The sequence below is a fragment of the Anabrus simplex genome, chromosome 2, assembly GCF_040414725.1.
Source record: "Anabrus simplex isolate iqAnaSimp1 chromosome 2, ASM4041472v1, whole genome shotgun sequence".
Classification (NCBI taxonomy): domain Eukaryota; kingdom Metazoa; phylum Arthropoda; class Insecta; order Orthoptera; family Tettigoniidae; genus Anabrus; species Anabrus simplex.
The window spans coordinates 153511275-153533355 of NC_090266.1; the positions used below are offsets into that span (position 1 = coordinate 153511275).

The window sequence follows — 22081 nt, forward strand, 5'->3', positions numbered from 1 at the left end:
TGTCAACATGTACTGGAGCAGAACCAGTGTCAAATGTGAAAAGATTGTCTAAGAAAGAGGGAAAATACAATGAGGTACCATGTCCCCTTGTATGCTGCTAAAATCCGATATTTCTGACCAGCAAATGGAGGGCTACCGCACATGGATAAAAAACCAACAAATGGACCCTCACGGTATCCCTGCATATTTGGACCTCGCCTTGGAAAATGCATGGATGGAATATCGGGAGGATTGTAGAAAAGCTCATATTTCTGCCAAGGATAATTTGGATTTGCTTGGGTTTCGAACAGCTGTCTCACAAGCCCTAATTTCTGCACCAACCAAAAAATGTAGACTGCTCCAGCGCTAACGCATCAAGAACTAGGGCTGCAAAAATCCCTGCTGTGGACAAGAGACACAATGGCTTTGACCACTGGGCCTGTAGTTGACGAATTAAATTCTCCAAAGTGCTGCCACTAAAAGGACTGCAAAAGCCAAACTTGTACGCGATGTACGAAATATAATGTATACTTCTGTTTGAACAAGGATTTTAAATGTTTTAAATCATTCCACACTATAAAACACAACATTGGATCATTTACTGAGCTGAATTTTTGTGTGTGTAATGAGTGAATAAAATCCTGACACGCACAATTGTGTGGGTCCTTTTTTTTTTTCGGATGTCAGTTTTTGTTTTGTAAAATAAACTATCAATATATGTATTTAGGAGCATTTTAGTCAGTTTTTGACATACAACCACAAATTCACACCTCCAGTTTTCTTTCAGGTCTGAAAGGGATAAACAAGGTCTTCCCACGGATTTTCTCAAAAATAACAAAATCAACAACTTTAAGGAATAATAAGTTGGTTGAGGTACGTGGACGACACGTTTACAATAACTGATCACAGCATTACTAATGGAGAGGAGGTATTGGAACAATTAAATAAGGGAAAACCAGAATAATAAATTGTTAAATTTTCTTGATATTACAGTCATTAATGACTATAATAAACTTAGATATAATATATTTAGAAAACCCACTCAAACATTGAACGTAATTAAGACTAGATTGAATGCACCCAGTAGCACATAAGAGGGCCTAGTATTATTCATAGTGCGTATTGTATGTATACCCATATCAGAAGTAGAATGTAAAAATGAATTGGATACCATTTAATAGCTAAAAGTACCAGGTTCAACAGGCAGTCTGTGGGCAAAATTATTAGCAAAGTCGAGAAGAAATACTTTTCGACATTAACTAAAGTTATTAAAAAGAAAGAAAACAGTTACACCCTTTTCACCTATCCTAGTAAAATCTATGAAATTACGAAGGTTTTCAAGAAACTTCATATGAATAATGTTATTTGCTTTACGTCCCACTAACTACTTTTACGCTTTTTGGAGACGCTGAGGTGCCGGAACTTAGTCCTGTAGGAGTTCTTTTAACGTGCCAGTAAATCTACAGACATGAGGCTGACGTATTTGAGCAATTTCAAATACCACCGGACTGAGCCAGGATCGAACCTGCCAACTGTCTTAGCCACTGAGCCGGCAAACTTAATACGAAAGTTTCTTTCAAGACAACCAACAACAATGCTCATCTTTTTTTTTATAATCAGCACATCATTAATAACGTCAATAATAAATTTCAGAAATCAGAAGTTTACAGATTAAAGTGCCAGCAATGTCCTGCTAGTTACATCGGACAGACAGGCCGCAATTTTACCGTAAGGTACAAGGAACATGTTAATTCGTCGAAATACGGCAGATTCTCGGCAATGGGTTCTTGCGTGGTTGATACCAATGATACATTCACGGACATAGAGCAAGACCTGCAAGTTCTCCAATTAAAAAAGGGAATCTATTGAATATTTTTGAAAACATTATTTTATATACAATGATAAAAAATGAATCCAATTTATAATCTGACCGTCTTACTAATAAACGGTGTATAACTTTTATACAAGGTTTATACACCATTTATGTGAAATTCATTACTAAGAAACTAATACTAATAAATCTCCTGTGTATACATCTGTTATAGTTATTCATTGAATTGCTTATACAGACCAGGACCCTTGTATAAGCGTTTTATAGCAGCGAGGAGCGAAAAAAGAAACGAGTGAGCAGTTTATTTTCGTTGTATTTACTGTCTGCAGTAATATAATCGTGGTGAGATATTCGTCTTATCCATTTAACATTGAATACACATGGAAAGAATGGACGGTAAAGTTGATGATCTTCACGATATTTTAAACATAGAAGACATACAACATTTAGAGGTTATGCAGGCTAGACATCTTCGTAAAGTAAAACACTTTAAAGAGACGGAATGACAATTACTGCCTCACATCCAGCGATATGTTTTTCCAGGCTGCACTGGAAAAAACAATTGAGGCTGGTGCAACAATCAACACTTCAGTGCTTGCTCGCAAAGCAACACCAATAACATACCCCACCTTAAAAATTGGTTGAAGTGCTTCACTTTCATTAAGTGGATAATTTCACATTTATTGGATGTTATATTTTTCATGCTGCTCAGTGTAACTCGGAAAGAAAGATAATAAAATCCTTTGAAATGTGGTGTTAAAGAAGAATGCTGAAGTGAGATGGGCAGAATAAATCATGAAATAAGAGATACTGAATAAAATTGGTGAGAGAACACTTTGGCAAAATTTGACCAGAAGAACGGATAGAATGACTGGACACATCTTAAGACACCCAGGACGACTTCAGTTTTTGAGGGAAGTGTGGGCAGTAAGAATGGTAGAAGTAGAGCAAAGCATGAATATGACAACATTTTACTGTCGATATAGTATTTACACAAAAATAGGTTAGCACAGGATAGGGCATCATGGAAGCTACATCAAACCAATCTATGGACTGATAACCCAAAAACCAAGGGGGTAACACCTAAATGTGACTAAGAAAAGTGTTTAGATTTTTTGCTTTCCAGAACCAACAGCACATGTATTATGAAGAGCGAGAATTCCTCCACAATATTCACACAATATTGAATCATACATTACACAAATTTATCGGCCAAAGTTCTAAGCTAAAATATTTCACATAGCGGTTTTTGCAGGCGCAACGATATCTACTGTAGTTCTTTAAAGAAACTTTAAAGAGGAATATCATTTAAAAGTTTTTCTAAAATCCTGGTAATTAGAAATGCATATAGCTTCCTACAAATGGTCAAAATGACTGAGAACCATGATCATCAGAAAATGTCCCTAACAGGTTTGTTAAAACATTCTTTGAATTGTGTTAGGGCTAAAACTATGCAAAAATATTTGTATTCATGGTAAAACAACTTGATGCCAATAGTCCAAAGAACATAAACCCACATGCACAATTGTGCATTTCCAAAATGAATGCTTGCAATACTAGGAAAACATATCTACTGCAAAACATTGGACTTCAGTGCACAAAGACGTTCAAAGGCTTGTTTATCCTCAATGAGAATAGATTATCAAGCTAAATAAATCACTTATTAGACGAATGTAGAATTTTTCTTCAGAAGGCCTTTACATTTAAACTTTAGCATCTTTTCCTAATTTACTTCTGGTTTATTATAAGAGCTGTACTATAAAGCCTTTAACACATTTCTGCATACTAGTATAAAAGGGTAATGACACCACATACTATCACTGAACCCACTCACCACCATATCTAAAGCTATGTAACTGGCAGTGCCAAGGTGTTGTGATACTCCCCATAGCCATGAGAAACCAAACAAGCTGGCAGCAGGTTGAGTGTGCTAGTAAATAAGCTAGCTCACTGAGTGGTGATTCTTCCAGCCAAATTCTGGAACATGTACGAACTATGGCATGATCTGGATCCATGCATAGTTACGCCTTGCTAAACGCTATATTTACTTCAACATACATTCAAATTAGATACTTCTGCAATCACACCAATGCACACAAATATTTATGTAGAAGACCATGTTCCATGCAAAAACTCTTAACACTAGCCAAAGTCAAAATTGTGAAGAGAAAAAGAAATAATGATAAGAAATGAACTGCAAACATCAGTCCTTTTTTGGTGCAGTACACAATGGTACGTGGTACCGGCACCAATTTTGGAGAAACAAAACATGAAATACTGGAACATGATTTGGAATATTCCAATCGCGATTCCTACCCAAGCTTGTTTGTATGCTTTTGTTACGTTTCTATATATATGTGTACAAGAACATGATTGAAGGCAACCACAGGAATGTGCAGCAACATTAGATTTGTAGCTCCTAGAAGTAGGGAGGGTCATGAATTCATTAGCACAGAATGATGCTGCAAGATGTCAAAGCAGAACAGTGTCCTTATGAGGTTCTGCTGAAGAAAATGATACCTATGTCAAGAGCTGAGTGATTTAAATTTAGAATTGCAAGAAACAAATATAAACTTGTGCAAAGCTCAGAAAAAGATAAGGAACAAGGAACAATTGCCAACACTGGCCCAAATTATAGTCTCTCTCTCTCCAAAGTGGAAAGAACATGACATTCAAAGAGGCTGAACTTCACAACAAACCAAACAGGAAGCACAGTTGTTCAGTAAACCCAGGCAACTTTTAACAGGGCTTGAAGGAACCTTTAGAAAGAAGACTCCAGCAGGGGACAGACGATTTGCCGATTTTGCCAAAGTCTTAGACTCTCATTACTCATCACAATAGACAGAAAGACAAGTCACCTTTGGAGAAGCAAACATTTGAAGGCTAGCACACAAGAGAGGCTATTCATGGTTTTCATCATTAGTTTTAAGACAGTACACTACTGGATAGACTGATTCCTCTCTCAAACACGTTGCTGTATCTTCCCGTGAATGCAAAAGAGGGTTTTTGCAGATGAACCTGATACTGACGTCATCCAGATCCTCAACCTCTGCACTCAAGTTTATATAAATAGTTTGACTTCCTCTCAACAATTTCAGACTGGACAGATATGCTGATCTGTGACTGCTCCAAAGACGACATTCCGCTTTGGATAGTAACGTTAACAGCGATCTACTAGAGAAGAGATATGGACAAACGAATAACGCGTGGGAGCGTTTTAGGGATTCCGTTATGAAGATCGGGTGAATACCACCACCATTTTTATGAAAAAATGAGCACTGAAAAGCACAAGGAAATACAGGAAAAACCTCTCTATAACGGACACCTTCGGGACCGAAAAATGTCCGTTGTGAAGGGGTGACCGCTCGAGAGAGGTTATGAAACCGCTACCATTAAACATAAGTTGGAACACAATAACCCATGTATTGTATGTGTGAACTATTCTCGCTAATGTACCTTTAATTGTATACTGGGTACAGTATTGTACACGCACGCACATTAATGGTGTCCCGACATAAACAATCAACACTGCCCCACTCCAGTACTGAAAAGGAGGGGAGAGAGTGAAGGGATAGTGTTGAAGGCCACTCCAGTACTGAAAAGGAGGGGAAGGGAGTGAACAGGTGGTGCTGAATACACGGTGTGTGTATTCCGGCGTTATACTGTAACATTGTAAGATGGCTCCTATCCTATCACAGGTGAATCGAGGCCGTATTATTGGCATGTGGGAGGCTCACATGGTCCCCCAAGCAATAGCACAAGCAATACCATGCAGTCTTAAGACAGTTTGGAGATGGATAGAAATATGGCAAGAACGAGGTGAAGAAGGATTGGTAGACCCGATATAACGCAGCTACAAAATATTCCTAACTAGTATAAAATACTTTTCGGTTAAAAACCTCCTTTACCTCTTAATACTGTCATTAACAGAGTAGGTTACTTTTTAATATTTTTATATTAAAATGCTATTTGTTCGGGGCATCGAACTATAGCTTTCGCCCCTGCTTGCACAATATATAAACCTGCATGTAATTGGAATTGCGGAAGTGTTGAGTGTTGAATGTGAGAAACGTTAAGGACGACACAAACACGCAGTCCCCAGGCCAGGGATATAATCATTTACAATTAAAACTCCCTGACCCGGCCGGGAATCGAACTCGGGGCGGCCGGACGCGTTGCCCCGTACACCGCTGGGTCGGACGAGTAGGTAACCTAATGCTGTACTTCAATACATACGCCACTGTGCCCATTTCGATCACAACGAAGTGGTGAGTCATTGTGCCTTCGACACTACCCCTTCACACCCTTCCCCCATGTTTTGTACTGGATTGGCCTTCAACACTACCCCTTCACTCTCTCCCCTTCTTTTCAGTACTGGAGTGGGGCAGTGTTGATTGTTTATGTCGAGACACCATTAATGTGCACGTCTGTACAATATACTGCACTGTACTCACATGAGAAAGTTGTAGATGGTCTGCTGCAGCTGCGATGTACTGTATTAAAGAGACAAAAACACCTCTAAGGGAACCCCTATTGAGCACACTGTACACTATTACTGTTCACCATGTTAAAATTACGAAGAACATACGAGTTTTTGAAACTTGAAATCAAAATGTAGATGTAAGAATCTCTAGCACAGTACAGTAAAACATTAGCACTTAAAAAATCCTTAATGTTCGTTTGTTTTGTCTATTTTGGTTTAGCAATGATATTTTCACTATGTGCAATTAAATCCTGGGTCAAATTTACACCTTTTTCATCGTTTTGTTTATAATAGAATTCTTTCAGTCCCTTAACAAAGCAGAGAGCCTCACTGTAGGTTATTGGCAGCACATTAATTTCCATATTTTCTTCAAAGTCGTCATTAGCATCACCTTAACTCCCGCTTTCGTCAGAATTTTCATTTTTGTCCTTCTTCCCTTGGACTGACTGAAGAATCATTTTGTGTCTCCACTCTCACACTCTGTTGGAATATCTGAATCAATTTCGATATAGGTTTTCACTTGTACACTGTAACCTGATGCATTAATCAACTGTTGCGTTGTTTCAATGCTGTCAGGAAGGGTATCCGATACTATTTCGGGATGTCCACCATTAGCGGGAAACCCAGCTTTCAGAAAGCAGTTAAGAACTGTTGATTCTGTAATGTTTTTCCATGCATTGGTTATCCACGAAATTGCTTGGAGAATATTCAATGTAACGATGTCATTTGGACCTACCACCCCTCTCTCATGAGTAATTTTAGCAGCAATTTCGACCAATGCTCCAATGTTTACTAGCGCTTCTTATCATACTACGATTTTTATCCAATATTCCAAGATGTCTTAATCCATATCGCCTCCGATTCGAATACATATTTTCGTCCCAGTTTTAAATCAATAGACTTCAACCTCATCATATACCTATCTTTTATTCGTATTATTCATATCCAGTGAAGCCTTGGGTTTGATAATCTGTTCCCCAGGCGTGATATATATTATTCAAGCTTTTTATCAAGAAGATCCATTTCAGTGTCAGACATTAATTATTTTTAAAATACAATGTGACACAATTACTTTTAGACAATATGCGTTTAAAGACTGAACGAGGCTTACGATGCCCAATAAAAAGTGGGCGAAACATGTACCTTTAAAATTCTGGTAATTTCTATGTGCATTTGACCACACAAAAGTGGAATAAATTGTATTGAATAGGTGGTATTTAAATTACTCTTTGTGTAAACTTAGTGGTATAGCTATTTTCAATACAGAATGACGAGAATAATGGTTTTTAATTCTCTCTTACACCAAACGCTAATAAGACATTTGCTCTTTTAAGAGAAGTGGACAATGTTGATACAGTCAGTCTGTAAATTTTCAACTAGTTAGGCTGAATTCTCAGACTTTATGGAGTCGTTGCATTCAGAAGGGATTGTTGATAAAAATGGCTCCAAATTTATCTACGAAGATTCTGTATCCAACATCAATGGAGACAGAATGTGTCATTAGCAGTAAAAGTCTTAGATCGTAAAAATATTGCTGGTTTGGAATTGCTTAAAAGTCAAAGTGTGGATGTTTCTAATGGCACAATAATCCACTGTCTAAAATTATTTCAAAAGTGGTGGTCAGTGTAATGTACAGCATCCCATGAAAAGTAAATATGAAGATGCTGGCCCAATTACTGGTCCTGACGACATAAAACTTCCATTCCTTACATGTTTAAAAACACACAGGCATGTGGCACACGTCACACGCAGAAGGAAGATTGCCAAGTGAAACACACTGCTTTGACAAACACACACTTACAGTGATAGAAGTGTGTAAATATATTTTCTCTATGTACCACTGGTCATATGTGCTTACTGCCAAATTACAGACAGATAGTTTAAAAGGAAGATGTGGTGCCTCAGGAGATTGAGTGGTTGCAGTTATGTTTATGTGGAACAAATTTTTGGATCTGAATTAAAGCTCAAAATGTTAGGTGTATTGAAGATGAGGTCTGCCAAACTTGGTGAATTTTCTCTGAAAGACTGCCGTAATGTATGGTTGGGAGCATTTCCCAGGCACATGGCGGATAGCTAGTTTTACAATTATGTTTTGTGTTATTACTAACAAATTATATACATAAAAAATATAGAAACCAAAGGTAAGCATCTTGAATATTTTATGAGACTGCTATTTTATAAATTAGTCAATTTTTTCATATCAGAACATTACTGCCCAGTGTGACCTGGAAGTCACAAACCTAATTTTTGAAAATCAAAAATGAAAATTCAATAAAAACTGCATTTATGTGTAGTTTACAACATATTTACTTAGTATATGGCAGAGAAAATTTTTTAAAAGACAACAAAATAATTTGGGCAGTAGAGGGTTAAAATTCAGGAGCTATCTGACGGTGAGATAGCGGCCCTGGTCTAGAAAGCCATGGATAACGGCCGAGAGGATCCGTCGTGCTGACCACACAACACCTTGTAATCTGTAGGTCTTCGAGCTGAGCAGCTGTCGCTTGGTAGACCATGGCCCTTCGGGGCTGTTGCGCCATGAGGTTTGGTTTTTTGGACAGTAGTGTATGTAGCGTCAGTGTGATGTGAAGTTGAAAACAATGATTGAAAAGTGCATTAAGGAGTTATCAAATGTTATCAATAATTATGATTTTCTCATAAATACACCTTTAATTGTATATTTCAAATAGGACTAGGCTGGTGAATGTGTACCAGTATTTGTAGAGAATGTTATTTCACTGTCCTGCGTAATTTGTTCTTTTCTTGTAATACGTTGTGCATTAATCCGCCAGTGGTCACTAGGATGAAAGTAACGCAAGTGGATTTTGAGCATAAATGTATTAACACATTAAATGAACGTACGAATAAATCTTAAATAATAAAGAACACTAAAAATTAAAAATTAAATAACAAATAGTAATAAATTCCAAATTGTTATAACTGTATCAGGAAAAAACAATTCCCAACTTTCTAAAATAGTGTGTGCGTCTTTTGCAATGCCCTTCACACAAGGAGGATGAGTCACTATATTATTTCAGCACAAGTACGTGAGCGTGGATTTCTTCTTGGCGAGTGTCTGCCCCACTCTGTCACCTTATCTTTCCCTATAGGCACCGTGCGAGTCGCTCTAGCGGCCGGGCGGTGAACAACACGCGAGGCAGACTCCAGACTCGCAGGAGCTGTTCTGTTATGACTGAGCGTGTAGTTACTCCGATGATAATGGCAGTGAAAAGGTGATCAAGTAAATAAACGCAATTGTCTTGTCGGATGGGCATTAGTACAGCCCGTAGACCGGCGTAATTTGTGATGTCACAAGTGAGTGGAATTAGTGAAACCTTACTTGGAGAGCGTCTCAGAGGAGAGGTGTGTTCTTTGCGATGTCCAGGAACCCACCATCCCTCCCCAAGAAGTATATTTACTGTTATAACCTAATAAAGATTATTACATGCCATGATCATTTCTGAAGTAGGTACTTGTATTCTTATTGGCCAATGTAAAGTAGCACGTGATCTTTCTGTCAAGTATGTTGATGATAATCCGTTACCAACCACAGCACAATAAAAGCGCAAGTCGTATACGAAACTAGGGGCCTAACACCGCTTCGCGGCTTCTAACCGCCCTGACCAATGGTCTTGTCCACGGCAAGAATCCTAACCGTCCAGACCAATGGTCTTGCCTTGATCCTATCCTAACCGTGTACGAAACTAGGGGCCTAACGCCGCGCTTCTAACCGCCCAGACCAATGGTTTTGTCCACGACAAGAATCCTAACCGTCCAGACCAATGGTCTTATCCACAGCAAAAATCCTAACCGTCCAGACCAATAGTCTTGCCTTGATCCTATTCTAATCGTATACGAAACTAGGGGCCTAACGCCGCGTCGCGGCTTCTAACCGCCCAGACCAATGATTTTGTCCACAGCAAGAATCCTAACCGTCCAGACCAATGGTCTTGTCCACGGCAAGAATCCTAACCGTCCAGACCAATGATCTTGTCCACGGCAAGAATCCTAACCGTCCAGACCAATGATCTTGTCCACGGCAAGAATCCTAACCGTCCAGACCAATGGTCTTGCCTAGATCCTGTCCTAACCGTATACAATTTGAAGCGTAGTTCCTAAGTACAGAGGTTGGCAGCACTGAGCACTGGTGCAGAACATCCTTTCCAAGGCGGCCGCGAGCGAGAAAACAAACGACAGGCGTTACGCGTCTGTGTGAATAGCGGTCCATGGGCTGGACTAATGATGTCGGATGTTCCAATACTTATAAAATTTCGAGAAGTGCAGTAGAATTTTATTGTTTTCCAAAACGAGCCATAGAAGTGGACCGAAGGAGGCGATGGATACAAGCAGTTAACCGAACGAAGTAGGCCTACACATACGTACTGCACGTGTTTGCAATAAGTTCAATTGATCCGATTTACTTAATTTTGGTTTTAATTTTTAGCACTGATGGATCACTTTGGCAACCTACGACTTACTCAAGAATATGTAGTGCACATTTCATTGGAAACAGGAGATCTGGACACCCACTAAGTCCAGCCTATGTTCCGACAATATTTCTGGATGAATACAAGAAGAGGAATGTGTCGCCGTGACCCAGCTTACAGCGCTTTCACAGACAACTCAAGCGATTACAAAAGGAAGAATCAGACAGAAAAAATTCAAGTACAGTTTTCCCAAGTAATATAACCAAGGATGCATCCGTGGGAACAGATGCATCTGATTCTCATTGTTCAGACTTCATGTTTTCTTGTTCAATAAATGAAAACGATGTAAATACACAAGCATGTATTCCACTTAATTTCTGTCTGGGAGGGGACATTACGAAACATGATAAAATGTGTGGAACGGAAGACGATCAGGGTCCAGGTTTTCAAGGCTAAAGTTCCATAAAGAACAACACACAAACGCGTGATTTAACAGGTGTGAACTTCAACGTCTCTGCCTTGCTGCTTGCGTTATTACCAAACTAACGTTGCGAAATTATGTAGAGAAACCAGATTATTGATTTTCCCACTAAAAATGAAAACCGGACTTTCCTATTCTGCTTTGAGAGTGCTATTCGGTGTTCACAGGACAACAATTTCACATATTTTTATGACCGCGCTTATGCAACTGGCACTGCGTACGAAATATTTCATATTCTGGCCTAGCAAGGAAAGTGTTCAAGAAACAATGCCTCCAGCATTAAAGAGAAATTACGGTAATTGTCGAATCGTTATTGACTACACGGAATTCAGAGTTGAACAGCCTCCTCAAGTAGGTCAGAGAGTGTATTTCTATTCTCAATACAAGGGTTGCTACACTGCAAAAGTTTTAATTGCACTCACGCCTAGTGGTATGGCCAACTTTAAATCTAAATGTTACCGTGGAAGAGTTAGCAACTCATTCATAACAACCGACAGTGGTTTATTAACTTTCCTTCAACCTGGCGATGAGTTCGTGGCTGATAAAGGATTTCCTGGCATCAGAACTAACTTATCTGGCCGCGGTGTCGTAATCGTGACACCACCGTTCTTATATGACAGGAGATTAACAGCTGAGGAAGTTGAGAGTACTTACAATATTGCGAGTGTTAGAATTCACGTAGAAAGGTGTATTCAAAGAATCAAAATATACATTACAGAAATTGAGAGCAGAACTTTTTCTACACGTGGATGACATCGTACATGTGTGTTGCATGTTAACGAATTTGCAACCTCCAATAATTAAATAATAGTTTGAGAATTGTTCTACCATCAGTTTGTTTTACATATTCTTTGTTTACATTTTGATCTGTTCAACAAGCAAGAATTGACAAATAAATAATTATTATTGTTAGGAATACCGCTAATTTTTGACAAGTAATTATTGAAATAGAACTTTGTCATTTTGGTGAGACATTCCTCGACATGCCCTGATAAGTAGGTATTGTCAACTGTTGTGCTTTGCTATATATATACACACACACATATATCACATTTTCCCAAGCCAGTTACGTACATCAGTATTTGTATTTGTGTGTAATACGTATGATTTTTCTTTAACTGTATGTTATTTTTCTTGTCAAAGTAAAGATAACCTACTGGCATATTTCCTGACTCATCTACTATTGGTTTATCTTTACGGGAAGATGGACGCTTAACTTCTAACACTCTGTCAGCTACATTTCCTTTGAGAACTATGCCATCTGGAGATCCACAATTCCAAGGTTGTTTCTTGTGAAGTATTAATCCACATCGAATAACATTAACACCAAATGAACTTCCATAGCATTCTATTGCTTCACTTTCCATTTCACTTCCGTAAGCTTGTTCAAAGCAGCTCTCCCAATTGGCGATTCAGTTACAAATTCGAGAGCTAAAGTATCAAAGTTATGTCGAATAGTTTTGATCCGATGTACTTTCGTGCTAGCAGATATCTTTCTTTCTTGAAACCACTGAGGGCTTCCTGATTGAGATAGTGTGTCAAGGGAGATTTCAATTATATGAACTATATCAACCTGCACTTTGCTGGTAAAAAACATTTCGTCACTGACAGTGCGAAAAGTGTACGTCTGGCAAGCGCACGTCGTTAGAGACTTGTAAATGCAATAGCTGTGTCACAATTTCCTCACATTCTTCTCTCTCTCCACATCATATACTACCCTATCAACGAGGTGACTCCGGCCCTGCAAGATTGCTCGATTTCAGTACTTGCTTCTGCTCGAAGCATTGTACGAAGACTGCAAGGGATGTGTTTTAAAATATGCTCAGTTAATTCGAAGGGGGGGGGAAGAGATATCTCCAAAGTCTTTTTACCGAACAGTTTTTCTACGCGTTTGATTTTTCTATACATTTTTCTGTTGACATGGTTTTCGGGTTCAGTTTTTCCCACTGTTGTGCAGTCTGTTTTGGAGACAACACTTTCATAATTTATATAATACACTACCGCAGCAACCTGTTTGCAAGGTCCTCTGGCGCCGGCAGGACAGAAACATTCGCTGGTAGAGACATTACGATTCTGGTCAACCTGAATACAAAATAAAAATGCGTACAACTTAGCAAACATGCATTAAGTAATCCTTACTAAATAAACTTTATAAATTGTTACCTAACTACACCTTGCCTACCTCAAGTTTCACGATATAAGGCTACAAAATGACAGACGTTTGTCGGGTGACTTTCCCGGCGATGTATCCAAAACCATTCGAAATTAACTCTTCAACGCCGTTCACGTGGTCACCGACAACAAGGTTTCTTCCTTCATTGCATGATGATTCACTTAGATTCCCTAATTGAATCGCTTCAAACCCGCAACTTTTTCGAATGTCACACGTGTTGCACTGAGACTCTCGCCTCACCTCTCGTTTCAGAACGGGCCACTATGTAGGGCTAGTAGTAGCATTTCGATCTATCTGCACGGCGCCTATAAGCTATGACCATTGTCACTAAACATGAAATTCTCATTTACCCCCAACATATGTTGTTCGCCAGCTACAAATTTGCTCTCCAGGTACGGTTCCATCAGCACGTTCTTTTGTCTCACTTGTTCACTTTCAGAGTCCAAGTCATTGTTCTCGCCCTCGAGCTGATAACTAGGAATTTCAATCCAAGCTAAAATGGCACGACTTGAAGCCATCGTCACGCACTAATTACGCAACACATTAATACAATAAGTTGCAAAGAACTATTTCAACTATGAAACATTATTCAACAATAGCAAAACTATCACACACAGAAATTAGCGCCAACGTGACTGGTCGTGCGTGAAACAAAACGCTCACCGTTGACGGTCACTGATATTTCCTCCCTCCCTGTCTCTTCTCAAGGTCACCGAGATGCCTTTCAAAGAATCCGTCCTTTTCTCAAAACTGCAATGCAAAGATACATCAGGGCTCAAGTTCGAAACTACATGCTGTATAAAAGGGCAGATGATTTTCAATGACCGTGAGCATTTTGCTCATATAGTGACCACTGGCGGATTAACGACACCCGGGCGACTGGAGTGGGTCACTGATAATGACGACGTTGTGCATTGTTGTGATTTACCAACAAATGTTGGTATAATTTATCAATTTTCAAGTATACTGGTTGCTTGTTTAAGTTAGTGAGTCATGCAAAATTAAAGTAGTCCAGGTTGCTGAATTACTTATTTACCGAGTACGGTATGTCATTTCACTGTTATGGATATTTTGTGTTTTACTTGTAATGATTTGTGTGTTGTTTTACCAACGAATATTAATTCTGTACCGTGAATTATCACTGGCAAACCATCAGAAAGTGCGGCCTCCATAGGATCTGGACTTTGCGGGGATAGGAACTACCCAGAGGGCAAGAACACTGAAACCCGTAGAAAATCAGCTTAACAAAGTTTATTGAACAAAATAGATAAACACCGAAAAGAGTAAGAAAGATTTAAATATTTAAATACCAACATCACTAAGGTTTCGTTGACACGTGCCCTATACTAATTCACAGGGATCCAGCCCCGTTCACAGTTTAAACCACTGAGGACTACAATGTAATGGATAATTCCAGATAAAGCTTATTGATAATACGCCACTTCAAGTGATTCAAGGAGGAGCTCAAATTCCCCTAACATAACATACCATGGTACCGTATACTTTCATTAACACGCTTCTAAGCGCCTAAGACTCCTAGGGAAGTTGAATACATCATTCAACATCTATATATATATATATTTTTTTACAATTGCCAAGGGCACAAACTCCCAATAACTTCTCTTAAGCTGCAGTGAGCTGCAGTAAACAGCAAGCAACTCGGCATTTATAATGCCTTAAAACAATATTCAGCGTCCATCCAGTGGCTTACAATCGAAGGAATGTCCTCCCATCATCCGTAAGTTTAAGCAAGTCTAGATGCTTACCTCCCATACCCCTGGCGGTCCTGGGTTCAAAAACGGGTCCGTGAAGTGCTCAAGTGAGAGAGAGCAAGGCAAGAACAAGAATACCTACTCCCAGCGAGACCACGTGACGCAAAGCGACACACACAGACTGCGTGAAAAGGGCACGGCGCATCCACAGGGGCAAGGGAGGGAAGCAAAGGGAGACAAGTACAGGGCAGGGCACTCCCAAGGGCGAAAAAAGCTCCTTTACCCTGGGACATAATTTAGGAATACTTTATTATAATTTGCCAAAGGGCACAACTCAAAGGAGCAAAATAACACAGTAGTGCATAAAATAAGTTGAAAACCATTGAAATACATATAGCAAGTAATGTAAGGGGAGGGGAAATCAAATACATGGCTCAAATTCCTTACATTTTTTTCGCTATTTTGCTTTACGTCACACCGACAGATAGGTATTATAGCGACGATGGGACAGGAAAGGCCCGGTACAGCCCCAGCATTTGCCTGGTGTGAAAATGGGAAACCATGGAAAAACATATTTCAGGGCTGCCGACAGTAGGGTTCAAACCTACTAGATACTGGCCACACTTAGGCGACTCCAGCTATCGAGCTCAGTAGCGTTAAGTCTGCAAGCCTTTGTGAATTTACCAAACGTCGCTACAATCCCCTATTTGCAACTAATGCTGCGGCCACATTTAGTTCTAGACCCTTTATCTTTAAATCGTTAGAAACTGAGTCTCACCATCGTCGCCTTGGTCGCCCTTTACTTCACTTACCCTCCATAACAGAGTCCATTATTCTCCTACGTAACCTATCCTCCTCCATTCACCTCACATGACCCACCACCGAAGCCAGTTTATTAATAATCTTGACCATGATGGTCAGGATTGGATCCGTATTGACTTAGTAACAGTAAATATGTTGGAAGATAGTCCGCCTAGTCAATACTATTCATTTATTTACCTTTCACCTTAACATCTAGTACATGTTTCGAGAATATAATGCATTCTCTTCCTCAGCTAGTAGATTAAAATTCATTATACAATAAGACCTGACTAAAATACGGGGGCCCCCATTAAAATTCAAAACAATGAGTATGACAATGTGACACTTAAAAATTTTGGATAGTACAAACATAGAATTAAAATCCCATTTTGTCAAGTACAAATTAAAAACACAATATAGTCTAATTAATATCTAATTAAATACAACGTCTTGTGATGATATGAATTCACAGTGTCCTTGAAGTTGCCTTACGTAGTTCAAAAATGTTGAGTTAAGGATGAATAAAATTGCATTAAAACTTGAAGTCCTACCGATATTCACCGTTAATGGGTGTTAAAATGATATCTATTTAAATTAAAATATTGGACACAGCGTCGTATAATGATGTGAAATTACGGTGTCCTAGGAATTATAATACTATCTTGCGTAGTTCAATTGGATTTGTACAAGAATAAATGAAGTTGCGTTAAAACTCGGAGTCCTGCCATTATCTTCGGTTGATAGATGTATTATGCAGCCAGGTTGAAAATAGGTTAAAATGGTCAGTGTGATGATGTAAATATTACGTGTGGCATGCATGTGTTAGATAGATGTTGAGGCACCTGATGTTGTACTCATTGTCATACTCATTGTTTTGAATTTTAATGGGGGCCCCCGTATTTTAGTCAGGTCTTATTGTACAATGAATTTTAATCTACTAGCTGAGGAAGAGAATGCATTATATTCTCGAAACATGTACTAGATGTTAAGGTGAAAGGTAAATAAATGAATAGTATTGACTAGGCGGACTATCTTCCAACATATTTACTGAAGCCAGTTTATGCGTACAGCTTCATCCATCGAGATCACTCCTAATTTAGCCTTTACTTCCTCATTCCGAATACCCTCCTGTCATTGTTTCCACCTGTTTGTACCAGCAATCATTCTCGCTACTTTCATGTCTGTTCATTCTAACTTCCTCAGTCCACCCGAATTACGCTAAAGTAAAGCAAGGTTGGTCTGAAAACAGACCGATGTAAAGATAGTTTCGTCCGGGAGCTGACATCCTCCTTACAGGATACTGTTGGTCGCAACTGCGAGCTCACTGCATTAGCTTTACTACAACTTGATTCATCTCGCTATATTACCATCCTGGGAGTACACACAACCTAAATACTTAAAAATATCTACCTGTTCCAGCTTTGTATCACCAATCTGACATTCAATTCTGTTGAATTTCTTACTTACTGACATCAATTTAGACTTCGAAAGGCTAATTGTGCTAGTTGCTTTACGTCGCACCGACACAGATAGGTCTTATGGCAACGATGGGACAGGAAAGGCCTAGGAATGGGAAGTGGCCGTTGCCTTAATTAAGGTACAGCCCCAGCTTTTGCCTGGTGTGAAAATGGGAAACCACGGAAAACCATCTTTAGGGAAAGGCTAATTTTTGTACCATATTCATTGCACCTATTTTCAAGTTACAAGATATTTGACTGCAGGCTTTTGGCACAATCTAACTGAATCCCTCCCTGCACTTTATACATTTCAGTACATGATCCATGTAAACTACCAACAGCAAAGGTGAAAGATTACAGCATTGTCTAACCCCTGAAGTACCCTGAACCAAGAACTCATTCTACAATCAATTCTCACTGCAGCACAATTGTCAACATGAATGCCTTTACTATTAATCCAGCACGTTGGACAAGACTTTCACATCCGCGGAACGACTGTTGTTTGTTTACACGCTCGTGGCCTTCTCGGGACGGATGACGTTAAGCGGTGGAGTGCTGTCAACCTCCGTACTTAGGAACTAATGAATGAGAGGAGCTTTGATAGCGGGTGGTGGTGGTTGTTACATGATTGGTGAGGAGCTGTTCTTGCCGGGCGGACGTTAGAATAGGACCTGGACAAGACCAATGGTCTGGAGTGGTTCTTGCCATGTGGACGGTTAGGATAGGATCTGGACAAGACCTGTGATACAGGGACAAGCAAAGGTGCTGCTTATAAGCTTACAAGCCATCAGGTGCGTAACGAGCAGGCAGTGCAATAATATTAATCATAATTCGTTACCATCCCCAGCACAATAAAAACGCAAGGTATAACTTTACATCCTGCAGCCCAAAGTTTATAACATTATAAGGAAGTGAAAATAATGCAAATCTTACTTGGAATTCCTTTTAAAGGAGAGATGTGTTCATTGCCATGTCTAGGAACCCACCAACCCGCCCCAAGAAGTACACTTACTTTTATAACCTAATAAAGAGCAGCAGCCGCCATCGTCCATGGCTAAAGTAGCTTCTTGCATTCTCACTGCTCAACGTGAACGGAAAGTGACGTCACTGCCATCAATGCTGATAAATACATCGCGTTACCAACCCCGGCTGAATAAAACACAATGTAAAATAACAATGCGGCTTTAACCGTCCGGACCAATGAACTTGTCCAGATCCTATCCTAACCGTCCGCACGGAAAGAACCAGTCCAGACCAATGGTCTTGCCCAGGTCTTATCCTAACCGTCCGCACGGCAAAAACCAGTCCAGATCAATCGTGTTTCCACACGAAACTACGGGCCTAGGGCCGCTTCGCGGCTTCTAACCATCGCAACCAATGGTCTTGTCCATGGCAAGAATCCTAACTGTCCAGACTAATCGTCTTGTCCACAGCAAGAATCCTAACCGTCCAGACCAATCGTGTTTCCACACTAAACTAGGGGCCTAAGGTCGCTTCGCGGCTTCAAACCATCCAGACCAATGGACTTGTCCATGGCAAGAATCCTAAACGTCCAGACCAATCGTCTTGTGCATGGCAAGAATCCTAACCGTCCAGACCAATCGTCTTGTCCACGGCAAGAATCCTAACCGTCCAGACCAATCGTCTTGTCCACGGCAAGAATCCTAACCGTCCAGACCAATCGTCTTGTCCACGGCAAGAATCCTAACCGTCCAGACCAATTGCGTTTCCTCACTAAACTAGGGGCCTAGGGCCGCTTCGCAGCTTCTAACCGTCCAGACCAATGGTCTCGTTCAGATCCTATCCTAACTGTCCGCACGGCAAGAACCAGTCCAGACAATTCGTGTAACAATAATTACCACCACCAGCTATCGAAGCACCTCACTCATTCGTTCCTCAGTACAGAGGTTGGCAGCTCTGAGCATAGCTTCACAACATCCTTCCCGAGTAGGCCGCGAGCGTGTAAACTAATGACAGTTGTTCCGCACACAGCTGACCATGGCGAGTACTGGGCTGCGAGAAGTAAAGTAACAATGATAAGGGCAAGGAAACGCAACAGGCCTAGGGCCGTTTCGCGGCTTCTAAGACCCCCTTTGCTTGTCCCTATATCACAGGTCTTGTCCAGATCCTACCCTAACCTTCCGCACAGAAAGAATCTTGTCCAGGTCCTATCCTAACCGTCCACACAGCAAGAACCAGTCCAGACCAATGGTGTTTCCACACGAAACTAGAGGCCTACGACCGTTCTGCGGCTTCTAACCTATTATCGACGGGAACGACCTCACGTGCCACTTTACTAGGAATGCAAGTAGCTACTTCAGCAATGAAAATGGCGTGTAATACTCTTCATTAGGTTATAACAGTAAATTTACTTCTTGGGGCAAATTGGTGGGTTTCTGAACTTCGCAATGAACACATCTTTTCTCTGAGATACACTCCAAGTAAGATTTCATTAATTTACACTTAGTTACATTAGAATTATGTTTCCAATAGGCTGGAGTAATACCACGCCTTTGATTGATTTTAATAATCTACCCTTAATTCCATAGTCCCCCAATATGGCGAACATCTTTGCCCTCAGTACCCTATCATATGCTTTCCCTAGATCTACGAAACTAACATAACTGTCTATTCCTATCGTAACATTTTTCAGGTACTTAGCGCATACTGAAAATCTGATCCTGAGGGTCCCTCTGTGGTATGAAACCAAACTGGTTTTCATCTAACTTCCTCTCAACCACTGATCGCACCCTCCCTTCCAAGATGCCAGTGAATACTTTGCCTGATATACCCATTTTTTTTGTTGTTGTTGCTAGTGGCTTTACGTCGCACAGACAAAGATAGGTCTTATGGCAACGATGGGATAGGAAAGGCCTACGAGTTGGATGTGGCCGTGGCCTTAATTAAGGTACAGCCCCAGCATGTGCCTGGTGCAAAAATGGGAAACCACGGAAAACCATCTACAGGGCTGCCGACAGTGGGATTCAAGATTCAAACCCGCCATCTCCCAGATGCAAGCTCACAGCTGCGCGACTCTAACCGCAAGGCCAACTCGCCCGGTCGGTGGTATTCTAATCCAAGGATATACCTCGATAGCTGTTGCAATCCTTCCCATTCCCTTGCTTATAGATAGGTGCAATTACGGCCGTTATCCAATCCAAAAGTACCTTACCAACACTCCATGCAAATTTTACTACTCTATGAAGCCATCTCTTCCCTGCCTTCCCACTATACTTCACCATTTTATCTATTCCTGCTGCTTTGTGACAGTGGAGTTTATTTACCACCCTTTCCACTTCCCCAAGCATAATTTCACCAACATCATTTTCCTCCTCATCATGAGCTAGGTTGTTCGCGACACCACCACGTTGAGAAGATTTCCAAGATATTCCTTCTACCTGTCCAGTGATCTAATATTTCACCCGAATTGATCAAAACACTATTCATTCTTCATTACTGTCAAGAAAGGTTTCCCTGCAGCTTGATGTAGCCTTTCCAGGTTATTACCAAAATCCTCCCGCGACTTCTTTTTGGATTCAACAACTACTTGTTTCGCTCTATTCTTAAATATATATATATAATACGCGAACCTTTTCTTGATACCTGGGCTCCCTAGTGCTGAATGGGAACTTGAGATCAAGAAAAGGTTCCCGTACTATACAATTCCCTGTCTGCATCGGCCCTTGTTTGGAGCCACATCTGATAAACCTTCTTCTTACGTTTACAATATAGCGCTAAATAATTAAAAACTGAACTAAAAAATAAAAATGGGTGCTTACAATAGAGGAAAATAAAATGACTGATGCTGAACAATATTTTCTGCAAACACGCGCCAAGTACATACGGCTCCGGGGACATGTGGCTTCATCCCAAACCTGATAACACACTCCAATATGAGCGCCAACCCAACGAGGGTTACCAGTACGAAGCATAGAAACACAATTAGAACTCACCAGAACACGATTATGAAATAATAATAGTATTCTGATAAGTTAATAAAATACTATTCCACACAGGAGGGAGATTGCAACTTCTCTTTCGGTTACGACCAGGAACAAGAGGCATGAATTCAGCCCGTGAAGAAATAGTTAAAAAGAACCATGTATGATTCAGAATGTCAGACTCTTAATTCACTATCATCAAAACAAAAGGGAGCAAATCAATACAGTTCAAATACAACGAAAGACAGACAAACATCAGTTCACAGCACCGGCGAGTAGAATCTCGCAGTTCACGAGTGAGCATGAACTCATGTTAAAGTCTTAAAATGCTTCCTTTCAATATCAATCTGCTGTATTGATCTTACCTTGATATCTTAGGAGCCGAAGTATACTAAAACCAGCAGGGAAATGCGGTACAAAATACTGCTACCGTAATTAATATGCCAAAATCCTTAACACTTTCCAACATCACCTAAATATCAACCCGCCTGACAAAAGACGCCAAACTATTGATCCTCCAAAGAGTCTACAAACCTTTGTGTTTATTCCTTGTTTCTCATATAGCCACTGCCTGCTCGATCTGCATCCGATGGCTGCTTATACTGCCTGCTCATTACAACATTTTAACATGGCACTAAATGAAACACTCCGTTTACAAATAGCCACAGCAGGTGGCAGCACCAACCGGCTCCAGACCTGTCGGAATGAAATAGCGGGAAATAGGATGTACTGTACTTGTTTTCAGTTAAAATGGTGTACTGCTGCGTGCCTTTCTGCAAATCAAAGAAAGGGAAAC

At 40.2% G+C, this 22081-nt stretch overlaps 1 protein-coding gene across 1 annotated transcript in view; it reads right to left on the reverse strand.

Annotated features, from left to right (window-relative positions):
* The window catches only part of LOC136863945 (zinc finger protein on ecdysone puffs), a 259166-nt gene extending 237378 nt beyond the window's left edge, over positions 1-21788 (reverse strand). Inside the window, exon 1 of the mRNA XM_067140395.2 lies at positions 21651-21788. The gene's annotated coding sequence lies outside the window, so the exon portion shown is untranslated. The remainder of the gene's footprint in view (positions 1-21650) is intronic.
* Between the last annotated feature and the right edge of the window lie 293 nt (positions 21789-22081).